Here is a 14,220-nt window from a genome sequence, read left to right on the forward strand (position 1 = left end):
TCTGCAGGTCCAGAAACCAACATATAGTGCATCCGGAAAGTATTCACAACGCATCACTTTTTCCACATTTTGTTATGTTTCAGCCTTATTTCAAAATGGATTAAATTCATTTTTTTCCTCAGAATTCTACACACAACACCCCATAATGACAAAGTTTACTTGAGGTTTTTGCAAATTTATTAAAAATAAAAAAACTGAGAAAGCACATGTACATAAGTATTCACAGCCTTTGCCATGAAGCTCAAAATTGAGCTCAGGTGCATCCTGTTTCCCCTGATCATCCTTGAGATGTTTCTGCAGCTTAATTGGAGTCCACCTTGTGGTAAATTCAGTTGAATGGACATGATTTGGAAAGGCACACACCTGTCTATATAAGGTCCCACACTTGACAGTTCATGTCAGAGCACAAACCAAACATGAAGTCAAAGGAATTGTCTGTAGACATCCGAGACAGGATTGTCTCGAGGCACAAATCTGGGGAAGGTTACAGAAACATTTCTGCTGCTTTGAAGGTCCCAATGAGCACAATGGCCTCCATCATCAGTAAGTGGAAGAAGTTCGAAACCACCAGGACTCTTCCTAGAGCTGGCCAGCCATCTAAACTGAGCGATCGGGGGAGAAGGGCCTTAGTCAGAGAGGTGACCAAGAACCCGATGTGGAGAGAGGAAAATCTTCCAGAAGGACAACCATCTCTGCAGCAATCCACCAGTCAGGCCTGTATGGTAGAGTGGCCAGACGGAAGCCACTAATTAGTAAAAGACACATGGCAGCCCGCCTGGAGTTTGCCAAAAGGCACCTGAAGGACTCTCAGACCACGAGAAAGAAAATTCTCTGGTCTGATGAGACAAAGATTGAACTCTTTGGTGTGAATGACAGGCGTCACGTTTGGAAGAAATCAGGCACCGCTCATCACCAGGCCAATACCATCCCTACAGTGAAGCATGGTGGTGGCAGCATCATGCTGTGGGGATGTTTTTCAGCGGCAGGGACTGGGAGACTAGTCAGGATAAAGGGAAAGATGACTGCAGCAATGTACAGAGACATCCTGGATGAAAACCTGCTCCAGAGCGCTCTTGACCTCAGACTGGGGTGACGGTTCACCTTTCAGCGGGACAACGACCCTAAGCACACAGCCAAGATATCAAAGGAGTGGCTTCAGGACAACTCTGTGAATGTCCTTGGGTGGCCCAGCCAGAGCCCAGACTTGAATCCGATTGAACATCTCTGGAGAGATCTTAAAATGGCTGTGCACCGACGCTTCCCCTCCAGCCTGATGGAGCTTGAGAGGTGCTGCAAAGAGGAATGGGCGAAACTGGCCAAGGATAGGTGTGCCAAGCTTGTGGCATCATATTCAAAAAGACTTGAGGCTATAATTGCTGCCAAAGGTGCATCGACAAAGTATTGAGCAAAGGCTGTGAATACTTATGTACATGGGATTTCTCAGTTTTTTTATTTTTAATAAATTTGCAAAAACCACAAGTAAACTTTTTTCACGTTGTCATTATGGGGTGTTGTGTGTAGAATTCTGAGGAAAAAAAAGAATTTAATCCATTTTGGAATAAGGCTGTAACATAACAAAATGTGGAAAAAGTGATGCGCTGTGAATACTTTCCGGATGCACTCTATCTATCTATCTATCTATCTATCTATCTATCTATCTATCTATCTATCTATCTATCTATCTATCTATCTATCTATCTATCTATCTATCTATCTCCTCCTGTATATTTCTTTTAACACTCTTGCCTTCTTCTGTTTCTGGTTAAGCTTTCATCTACAAATCCGACTCTGGAGTGATCGAAAGGACCTTTTGAGCTCTAACCATGAGATTTACTTCTGGTTGACACCTAGGAAAATTTTAAGATAAGCCTTTGAAGCTCCTGGGGACTTTTCCTGATTGTTGGCTGCAGCACTCCTAGGTGTCCTGGTGACATTACACCTTATCTCTGTCTCTCTTAAAGGACCAGGAAACCCCCAATGTAACATATCCACTGTAATAAGTAGCAGGTTAACACTCACAACATGCAGAGTCACCCTGCTGCCATGTATCATACTGGGTGAACTAATGTTGCTCCTACTTTGGGGTTCCCACTACTGCTTCCGGCTAGTGATAATCATTCTGTACTAGTAGAACTGTACACATTTCTTCTGCCAGTGGACCACCCTTTAAAGCACCTTATAACTTGACTTCTTCAGTCCAATGATATCCCAGCCCTGACTCAGTTCTTCTCCAGTATACAAGAAGTATAAATCATCTGTAATAGTCTGTTATGTTAACTTTTATATACAAAGAAATACAGCTAGTACAGTTTAATTATAAGCAATTAATCGATAAAAAATGGAATAAAATAAACATTTCTTGATCAGTTCTGCTGGTATGACAGCCTAACAAGATAAGGTGTCAGCTTCTGTGTGACCAATATGGCCACTTTTCTAAAACACAGGTAGACGCAGCGCTGCACTCGTTCTGTTTTATTGTTATTTTTTCACTTTGAAACAGTAATGTTGGTCTTGCCACATCCCGCCATGTAGAGTCTCACTTATAATGGGATGTAGTGTGTTGTTGTCACCTGTCAAAAGCTGTAAGGTCATTCAAGAGAGGTGAGGCCATTTCATGATTTGGCCTTCCGTTGAGTGAAAGGATGATTATCGCCTAGTCTTTTAAATATGGATGACATTTCTGACATTTTCCATAGATATTTTTGCAATAATCAAGAGTTTGCTGCTTTCCTCTAAAAATAATTGCTCCCTTGCTGTGTGATTGGCCCTCCATCCTTGTTGGCATCTCATTTAATTTTCTTTTGTGATGGCGGTGAGCTGACAGCGACATTAAATAAGTAATTTATACTATACGTTTATTTAGTTATTTATCCATAACCACAGAATACATAAGTGGGAAACTGTGTTTTATGCGGTGATGCTCTGCTTTTAAGTGACAAAATGAATTTGCTTGGCCTTTTCTATTATAAGACCTAAAATATTACAGTAATGTATGTAGATGGCATCATTCTGTTGCAGGGCGACTTTGCCATAACTTCTTCAAAGTTGTACATCTCTAAGCAGCTGTAAGAAAGATTTGTCAGCTGTTGTGGTTATATTAAATTGACAGAAGTATTTGCTTAGTTATGCTAAAATGTAGGCCTATTTATTAGAGCATAGTCAATGGGAGATTCTGTTATAACCCCCACAAGCTACATTTTACATTGAATGTTCTAATTATTTCCTGTTCCTCTGACTACAGACTAGTTCCAGTTTATAATCTGCCTTGGAGCTGGTAAAGGCATGGAGGGCAAACAGTTTCAAACCTTATCGTGTCATTTGTACAGCATGCACTGAATGTACTAAGTAAAGTCTATGTAAGTTTGCATTTAGAAATAACACAACCTCTAAGTATAGAAAATAAGTTTAACACGAGAAAGCTAAGACTTTCTACTGGCCAGGTAACAGCCCCCATCAATTTCCATTGGCATCCATTGAGGAGGGAATTTGATACCACATTGATGGGTCTTTGAGAATCGTGACCTCAAAAAGGAAACCAAGCTAATCGTCTATAAAGCTGATTTCATTATTACTCTCTTATAATGAATATAATGAATAATAATGAACAACAATTTATTTCTTGTTTAGTCGCAATGGGCTTTAATCGGCCCTGTTTTTTGACAGCCCCCCCAGCCTTGACTCCCTAAGAAGAAAAGAAAGAAAGAAGAACCCCCCCCCCCAAAAAAAACTTTGTAGGGTAAAATGGATAAAATATTGGGGAAGGCAATTCAGAGAGAGACTCCTTTCCAGGTAGGCTCGGCAAGGAAAAGCTGAGACTGAAGGGGCACCTCTTATAGGAGGAGGCAGACCATTCCACAGCTTTGGAGGGCCTTGTAAGTAAAAGTCTGACCACCAACTGTTATTTTAGTAATCCTTGGAATAAGCACACCAACATCTTGAGATCCTAATGTGTGCTCTGGTTTGCAAGTAATGATAAGTTCAGATAAGTAAGCCAGACCTTGACCATTTAAGGCTTTATATGTTAAAAGGAGGATTTTGAAATCTGCCCTAAAATTAACTTGGAGCCAGTGTAAGGATTTTAAGAACTGGAGTTATGTGTTTGTATGTTCTTGTTTTTCTAATGATTATTGCAGCAGCATTTTGGAAGAAGACTTTTTTTAACAATGTCTAAATGTGTTGGGTCTGATCTGCCAAGCATGCATAGTCGTTCCGAAGAAAGGAAACATGAAGAGTCATTTTCAAACACTTTACAGAAAGTACAACAAAAAGAAAGAAAAAAATGAAGGATCTGTGTAAAATATGAGACAAGACAAGATAAGGAGTTGGAGCACCTCAAAGGCCAACCCTGTATAACTGGATGGCTTCAAAATGGTGTCGATGCCCCTTAAGAAGAAGCCAGACTGGAAGGGGCAGGGCCAAGTGACTGTGACCCAGAAGTGACATCATTGGGTCTGCCAGTACATCAGATCTGTACGAGAGAAAGGAGGAGAAGCATTAGGCTTCTCCATGACCAAGATAATGACCAGGAGCCTGGATGTTGGATCCATGAAGATGGCCAGGTGTGGATTTTGAACCCAGCACCCCGGATCCTTGAAGGGGAATATCAAGAATGAAATTCTTCTCATTAACACAATTAACATGTATCTTGCAGATCTTCACCAGCTGGGGTTTACCATCCTAACTGCTGGAAGCTGAAAACAAAAATCTAAAATTGGACGCCTCCAGCTGGCTTGTGAGGATCATCTCCTCTGATGCTATCAGCCTTGTGCATTATTGATGGTGGCTCACTTGCCTGTCTGTTAAGGTGCTGGTTCTCCTGTGATATGCTAAAGGGTATTAGAAACAGACTGTGATCCTGGAGAGCCCTCTGTTTACAGTCCTGGCTTTGAAGCTTCTTTCTTCTGCCATGTGATCTCTCCTAAAGCATCTGGGGAGTCACATTCACCCAGTGCACAGATGGCATGGCCAAGACACCTAAAATTTGACAACATGACTGAAGCAAACTGAAATCAACTCTCATAAGGGTGTGTCTATTGGACTGAAAACCATACATGGACTCTGAAGTAACAGTTTCAGCACTGGGTCCAATTTAGTTATACCAGCAACATGCATCATAATTAAGTTGTGAAGTGTGGAAACAAATACAATCTAATATAATCTAAATTTAAAATAATTTCTGAATAATTTAATTGGAAAGGTTAATTAATTTTGGTAACTTTGAAAGACTGGTACAGTTCTAACCAGTGCTGGTTTCAAATCCCAGCCTCACCATCAGAAGATCTGCTTTGAGTTGGGCTTGTTTGACCAGTTGACTGTTTGCATTAAACACCCTTTATGAATATATTTTTGTGCATTCTGAGTTTTTGGAAATGTACATTCTGTTTATGACATTTATTTTTCATTTAGACTTAGTTTCAAAGTTTAACTTTATTGATTTTGTGGTTATGCAATGACATTGGGACATGTCACGTGATCAAGTTAGTCGCACTTGTGACATTATGGAAATGACATTATAATTTTGTGAATGCTTCCCTATAAATTATCCCTCAATGAATGCTCTGAATATTGATTCTTTTTACTGTAGTTAGTTTTTATTTATTTAAGCAGGCCCTCACGCTAGATTTATTTTCTGGTTTCTAACTTTGCTTTGCATTTGAGTCCCCCCTTTGATTCTTGGTTGCCTGCTTAATTTTATCTGCTGATTTTACCCCTTTGTCATTCTGAACTACCAGTTTGTCTGTTTAAGCATTGTCTGGTCATATTGATTTTCACAATAATTTTTAGGCACGCTATGTGTCCCTTTACACAGTAAATATATTTTATTTTTACTTCAACTTGGGTCTGATCACTTCTTCCCACAACAGAAGACAGAATGTTACTCTGCACACCAGACATGCGCTCAACTTTTTGTTTTTGTCTTTTATGTTTTTTCTCTTGGATGTATAACCCACAAAAGAAAATGTCCCAGAAAAAATATACATTTATGATCAAAATCAGTACCAGTAAATTAATCAAGTGTCTCAGAATTACTCCTAGGAATTGCACTAAAAAATGTGACTAGTATAAGAAGTACTGTAGTGAAGTACAGTAGTTATAAGGTGTCCAACACCCACTCCCACTCTATCTATCTATCTATCTATCTATCTATCTATCTATCTATCTATCTATCTATCTATCTATCTATCTATCTATCTATCTATCTATCTATCTATCTATCTATCTATCTATCTGTCTGTCTGTCTGTCTGTCTGTCTGTCTGTCACAGACAGCAATGTATGATTACATTACATTATGGGAATTATCATAAACTAGCTGTATCCTGTGGATGCGCCCACATAGTAATGAAAAGGACAAACTTTAAAAATCAATAGACATTACCACTGTATCTGATCATGTTCAGCCCTGATGGGAAAGCTTTACCTGTGTGGGGAGAAAAGCATATGGCCATGATATCTCTGCCAATCAGCAGCTACCCTCTAAAACACACGTAGCTCTGATCTCTCTTTCTCAAAAACGTCAAACGTTACTCCTTAACAATCTCTAGATGATAATGTCTGTTGAACAAACAGGTATTGCTAGCTAAGCGGAGGCAAGGTGCACTCCAACACGTAGACGTAGACCAACTTGAACAGAAGCTGGCGAGTGAATCAGGAAGCCCCCGCCCCCTGCTCTCAGCCCACAGCCACTCTGCAGGATTTGCATAAATACATCGGTACTGCAAGTGAACTATGGTACTTAGCCCGATAAGAGAAGTCTCAAAATCAACCGGAAAGTTCAAGCAAATTATAGAAAACAACCAGATCTAAATCGGTTAAGTAATTCTCTCATGAAAAGTGGACACACATACAGACAGACAGACAGACAGAACGCGCTTGGACCACGAAACATTCAAAACCGTTTCTTAGCGAGCACCTATGGGCCAAAGGTAACCTACATTCCAAATTTCAAGTCCCAAGTCCTCATGGTTTGGGAGATTTCATGATGAGTGAATCAGTGATATTTGATTCACATATACAGTATAGAGATTGTGGACTTGCTGAGAGTCACATTCTTATGGCTATGAGTGGGTTACTGTCCAGATTGCTGAACTATCTATCTATCTATCTATCTATCTATCTATCTATCTATCTATCTATCTATCTATCTATCTATCTATCTATCTAGCAGCTTGCGAGAAAGTGGCGTTTTAAGCCTTCGGTGCCTTCTGTTATTCTGGGGAATGTGAACTCAATCTCAAATAAGATCGACGAACTGGCTGCGCTGGTGAAAAATGTCAGAACTTACAGAGAATGCAGTTTGTTGTGTTTCTGTGAAACGTGGCTAACTAACACCATCCCAGATGCTAATGTGGAGCTACCCGGGTTTAGCACCGTTAGAGCGGACAGAGATGCAAGTACCTGTGGGAAGCACAAAGGAGGAGGACTCGCTCTCTATGTTAATACACGGTGGTGTAACTCTGGACATGTTAAAGTCAAAATCTCCACTTGCTGCAGGGACATCGAACTGTTGGCCATAAGTCTGCGTCCCTATTACTTGCCCAGAGAGTTTGGACACGTCATTGTTGTCATCGTGTACATACCTCCTCGGGCGGACGTGGAGATAGTGAGTGACATCATCCATTCTGCTGTTGCTAAGTTACAAACGCAGCACCCTGAGGTGCTTGTGCTAATCGCTGGAGACTTTAACCATGTGACGCTGGACAAAACATTACCTGCATTCTCCCAGTATGTGGATTGTAACACCCGGGGAAATAAGACTATTGATTTACTGTATGCAAACGTTAAAGACGCATACAGTGCCACCCCGCTGCCTGCGCTTGGGAAAGGAGATCATAACCTGGTTCTGCTTCAGCCTCACTACAAACCAAAAGTGAGAGTCCTACCTGTAACCAAACGATCATTCAGGAAGTGGACCCCGGAGGCTGAGAATACTCTGAGACAATGTTTTGGAACTACAGACTGGGATATCCTGCAGGGATCACATAGTGAGAACATTGATGAGGTTGTTGACTGCACTACTGACTACATCAACTTCTGTATGGACACTTTAGTTCCAGTAAGAACAGTATGCTGCTATGCTAACAACAAGCCATGGATTACAAGTGACATCAAGGGCCTTTTGAACCAGAAGAAAAGGGCCTTTAAAGACGGTGATCAGCATGAGCTCAAGCGCGTGCAGAAGGAACTCCGAGTCCAGCTCAGGGCGGCGAAGGAGCAGTACAGGAGAAAGCTGGAGCAGAAGTTGCAGAACAACAGCATGAAGGAAGTGTGGGATGGGATGAAGATCATCACTGGCTGCAGCTCGAAGCAGGGTGCCACCATCGAGAGAGACGTGAAGAGAGCAAACGAAATGAACATCTTCTTTAACAGGTTTGACCACCCTAACCCACTCTCACCTCGGATTACTGCACTCTCTACACATCCTTCTGCTGATACCAACATAGGAGAGACATCCCCACCCACAATTACAGCAGCGCAAGTGAGCAGAGAGCTGAGGAAACTTCGTGCCAGCAAAGCAGCAGGTCCAGATGGAGTATCGCCACGACTGCTGAAGGTCTGTGCATCAGAGCTGGGGGGTCCTCTACAGCGCATCTTCAACCTGAGCCTGGAACAGGGGAAAGTCCCGAGGCTTTGGAAAACATCTTGCATCACCCCAGTCCCAAAGGTATCACATCCTGGTGAGCTGAATGACTTCCGGCCTGTCGCTCTAACATCACATGTGATGAAGACCATGGAGCGGCTGCTACTTCACCACCTGAGGCCACAGGTCCAACACGCCCTCGACCCTCTGCAGTTCGCATACCAGGAGAAGGTGGGAGTGGAAGATGCCATCATCTATATGCTACATCGATCCCTCTCCCACTTGGACAGAGGCAGTGGTGCTGTAAGAATTATGTTTCTAGACTTCTCTAGCGCCTTCAACACCATCCAACCTCTGCTCCTTAGGGACAAGCTGACAGAGATGGGAGTAGAGTCATACCTGGTGGCATGGATCGTGGACTATCTTACAAACAGACCTCAGTATGTGCGTCTCGGGAATTGCAGATCTGACATTGTGGTCAGCAACACAGGAGCGCCGCAGGGGACTGTGCTTTCTCCGGTCCTATTCAGCCTATATACATCGGACTTCCAATATAACTCAGAGTCCTGCCACGTGCAAAAGTTTGCTGACGACACTGCTATCGTGGGCTGCATCAGGAGTGGGCAGGAGGAGGAGTATAGAAACCTCATCAAGGACTTTGTTAAATGGTGCGACTTAAACCACCTACACCTGAACACCAGCAAAACCAAGGAACTGGTGGTGGATTTTAGGAGACCCAGGCCCCTCATGGACCCCGTGATCATCAGAGGTGACTGTGTGCAGAGGGTGCAGACCTATAAATACCTAGGAGTGCAGCTGGACGATAAATTAGACTGGACTGCCAATACTGATTCTCTGTGCAAGAAAGGACAGAGCCGCCTGTACTTCCTTAGAAGACTGGCATCCTTCAACATCTGCAGTAAGATGCTGCAGATGTTCTATCAGATGGTTGTGGCGAGTGCCCTCTTCTACGCAGTGGTGTGCTGGGGAGGCAGCATTAAGAAGAAGGATGCCTCACGCCTGGACAAACTGGTGAGGAAGGCAGGCTCTATTGTTGGCATAGAGCTGGACGGTCTGACATCCGTAGCAGAGCAACGGGCACTCAGCAAGCTCCTATCAATTATGGAGAATCCACTACATCCATTAAACAGTGTCATCTCCAGACAGAGGAGCAGTTTCAGTGACAGACTGCTGTCACTGTCCTGCTCCACTGACAGACTGAGAAGATCATTCCTCCCCCAAACTATGCGACTCTTCAATTCCACCAGAGGGGGTAAACGTTGAACATTATTCAAGTTATTGTCTGTTTTTTTATCTGCATTTTTTATTACTCTTTAATTTAATATTTTTGCTGCTGAAATATGTGAATTTCCCCCTGGGATTAATAAAGTATCTATCTATCTATCTATCTATCTATCTATCTATCTATCTATCTATCTATCTATCTATCTATCTATCTATCTATCTATCTATCTATCTATCTATCTATCTATCTATCTATCTATCTATCTATCTACCTACCTACCTACCTACCTACCTATCTATCTATCTATCTATCTATCTATCTACCTATCTATCTATCTATCTATCTATAGTGCCTCAACTCACTGACATGGTGCCCTCAATTCCACTGTCTTCTGGCAGGGACCATACTTCATTAACCACATAGCTCCACTGGTAAGATTTAAGCACCACCAAACTTGGACAGAGTTACAACTCTGATGTGGCATTTGTGAGTCAGTACTTTCCAATTGGAAATGCATGATACAGTATATAAATTCCAGGCAGGTGGCACCTTGTGTGTCATTTGGGGTGATCTGCAGGATGCACTTACAGCATCTCACAGCCGGCAGTAAGCCCTAATATAAAGGGTGTGGGGTGAATGGAGGAAACTGGAGTTTATGGATGATTAAGAGTGAACTGTAATAAAGTGATTGAAATGCTTGTCATTTTGCTCACTGTTCACATGTAAGAGACTTTTTCTATCCAAGCTGGGAGAGGAACAGTAAAGTTGGCACTCTGACACAATAGTTAAGCTATTGAGGTTTTGCCGAGCACCTAGTAAAGCCCCATTACCTGCCAAGGTTTGGCTGAGCAAAGTCCAGGCTTTCTCAGTGGCATGTAGTGTTCCTGTCAGGTCAGTCTGGTCACTGGTTCCTGAAAACTAACTTGCTGTAGTCAAGAAATTTGGGGTTAGAAAAACAGTTGTATTTGGTGGCATATGTGATGTCGTGTATTTACACAAGTGACAGCTGGTTCTCTCCCTCTCTTTTTCTCTCTCCCCCTCTCGCTGTATCTCTGAAGGCACCATTAATCCAGTGGACTCTCAGGCTGATTTTACCCTGACAAGTCACTTCGCTTCACTCCATTACTCACGATGGTTTATGAGTTTGAGGAGGGCAACACCATCCTAGTCTTCACCTTCATTTTAAGATTTAATCTTCACTTCCTCACCTTCAATCATGCCTAATGGGCTTTCTGGCACAAATTCAACATGTAGCTCATAAAGGACCATGACAGAACATTTTTTCCAATCTCTTTAGCATAACACACTCCAATAACAGCAAAAAATAAAACAAGGAAGTGCCTGGTATAGAGCAGCATTGTACGTCATCACTTAACCTCTTCATACTCTAGTGGTATAATGAGAGTGGATCAGATGCGCTATTAAGAGGTTTTAGAGTGCGGCCTTGATAACTCATTGAAATTATACCTCACACAGCACTTTTACGCCAGCAAGGCTAGAGAAATCTTCCTCATTGATTAGGTTTTTAAACACCCACTGCTTACATGTCTATCTAAATGAATTTCATCCATTCATTTTTAATGCTTGCTTTCTCCTTCATAGGTTCACTGGAATTCCCAGACCCAGACTCATTCATGCCAGTCCGGTTGAGAAGGTTCCATCAAACTGAGCTTTCAAGACTTTGGGCGTCTTGGATGAAACCGGAGTACCTTCACATAGGGAAAGTGAACATACTCTACAAGAATAGCATCCAGGCAGGGAAGCAGGCAGAGATTCTGGGTGCCCAGTCATAACAATAATTTGAAAATATTATAAAACTTGAGCCCTGTAGACAGTTTCATATCTCCTGCATCTACACGCATTAGTAATGAGTAGTAATTTTATCAAACTAAATAAAGAGAAAACTGAAATTTTAGTGATTGACAATAATGGATATAATGAGGTTATTAGAAATAAACTTGATGCATTAGGATTAAAAGTCAAGACGGAGGTAAAGAATTTAGGGGTAACTGTTGACTGTGACCTGAATTTTAAATCACATATTAATCACATCACTAGTACAGCATTGTTTCAGCATTTTTTCACTTAAGAAATATAGCAAAAGTTAGACCTCTTATATCATTGAAAGATGGTAAGAAATTATTTCACGCTTTTGTTTTCAGTCGACTAGATTACTGTAACGCACTCCTCTCAGGACCACCCAAAAAAGACATAAATCGATTGCAACGAGTGCAGAACGCAGCTGCTAGAATCCTAACTAGGAAAAGAAAATCCAAACACATTTCTCCAGTTTTGATGTCACTACACTGGTTACCTATATCATTCAAAATTGACTTTAAAATACTGCTTATGGTTTATAAAGCCTTAAATAATCTCACTCCATCTTAAATATCGGAATGTCTGACATCTTACACTCCAGATCGTAACCTTAGATCTTCAAATGAGTGTCTGCTTAGAATTCCAAGAGCTAAACTTAAAAGAAGTGGTGAGATGGCCTTCTGCTGTTATGCACCTAAAATCTGGAATAGCCTGCCAGTAGGAATTCGCCAGGCTGATACGGTGGAGCACTTTAAAACACTGCTGAAAACACATTACTTTAACATTGCTTTCTCATAACTTCATTTTAATTTAATCCTGATGCTCTGCATATTCAGTTAATTATCATTACTATTCATTGTGAAACCAAAATCCGTACTAACCCCTACTCTCTCTTCTGTTCTTTTTCCGGTTTTCTGTGGTGGCAACCTGCGCCACCACCACCTGATCAAAGCACCATGATGTCACTACATTGATGGATTAAAGGCCAGAAGTCCACATGACCGTCATCATCAAGTCCTTCCATGAGAACCCTGAATACAAAGAGGACTGTTCATTTATGTTAGGTAGAATGCCTAGAGGGGGCTGGGTGGTCTCGTGGCCTCTGAACCCCTGCAGATTTTATTTTTTCTCCAGCCGCCTGGAGTTGTTTTTGTTTTTTCTGTCCTCAGGCTATCAGACCTTACTTTTATTCTATGTTAATTAGTGTTCTCTTATTTTAATTCTTACTTTGTCTTTTTTCTCTTTCTTCATCACGTAAAGCACTTTAAGCAACATTATTTGTATGAAAATGTGCTATATAAATAAATGTTGTTGTTGTTGTTGTATTATTACTGTATATCTTACTGTGGTGATTGAAAAGGTCCCATTAACAAGTTCAAGGGTTCTCATTCAGTGCAGCATCTTACATTACTCCATATGAATAAGCAGGTGACTGTGTTTGTGAGCACCCAGAACAAGACTGATGTTCTGTCCATCAGTTTCAACATCTAAGATGTCAATTGTTTTAATATAGTCGGTGTGAATGATGATTGGGAGTGCTCTACTTTGATTAATACCCAGAATGAGTCCAAGGGAGATCTGCTGTATTTATACAAAATACATAATAAGGAGTGTTACAACATTTTAATAAAGCTGGTCAATTCTAATCAGTCAGGATTCAAGAAAGGCCACTCCACAGAGACAGTTCTACTTACCGTTGTCAACACATTATGGCAGGCCAGAGCTACCAAACTGTCATCTGTGCTCATCCTGCTAGATCTCTCCTCTGCCTTTGACACAGGCAAAGATCCTCTTTTCCACCTTCTCTGACCTTGGCATCACTGGGACTGCCTTATTCTTGGGCAGATAATGCCAAGTATCCTGGCATGGAGGGCATAGCAAGTGAGCATAGGGGGTACCCCAAGGATCAGTACTGGGCTCTTTCCTCTTCTCCTTTTTACACCTCTTCACTAGGTCCTATCATCCAGTCCCATTGCCAGCTGATACACAGCCTTGGGGTAGTGATTGAAGACCAGCTGTCCTTAAGGGACCATGTTGCTATGGTGTCTTGGCCTTGTCGATTCACTCTGTACAATATCTTCAAGATCAGACCATATCTGACAGAGTGTAACTCCTGGTCTAGGCTCTGGTCTTGTTATGGCTGGACTACTGCAACTCTTTGCTAAGAAGGAGAGACACCAAGTGTCACCAAGCCACTGCAGATGATTCAAAATGCAGCAGCACGACCAGTGTTCAACCATCTGAGGTGGGCATATGCCATTCTTCTCTTCAGATCACTTCCTGTAGGGTCTGGTGTTAAATTCACATCCTTGATGTTTGCCTACCAAGCAGTCAGTGGGTCTACACCTATATATACAGTATGTGGAGACATTTGTGAAGTTTAATGCTCTTTCTTGACCACACAGGTCTGATGATGAATGGTGTCTGGTGATGCCACATCTGCATTGCATCAAATCTCAGTCCAAACCCTTTTCACGTGTAACTCTTGGCTGGTGGAATGAGCTGCCCACCCTGATTTAAAACTCTGACTCTTTAAATGTGTTTAAAAAGCATTTGAAGACTCTCTTCTTTGGTAA

Source organism: Erpetoichthys calabaricus, chromosome 4 (assembly GCF_900747795.2).
Source record: "Erpetoichthys calabaricus chromosome 4, fErpCal1.3, whole genome shotgun sequence".
NCBI classification, from domain to species: Eukaryota; Metazoa; Chordata; class Cladistia; order Polypteriformes; family Polypteridae; genus Erpetoichthys; species Erpetoichthys calabaricus.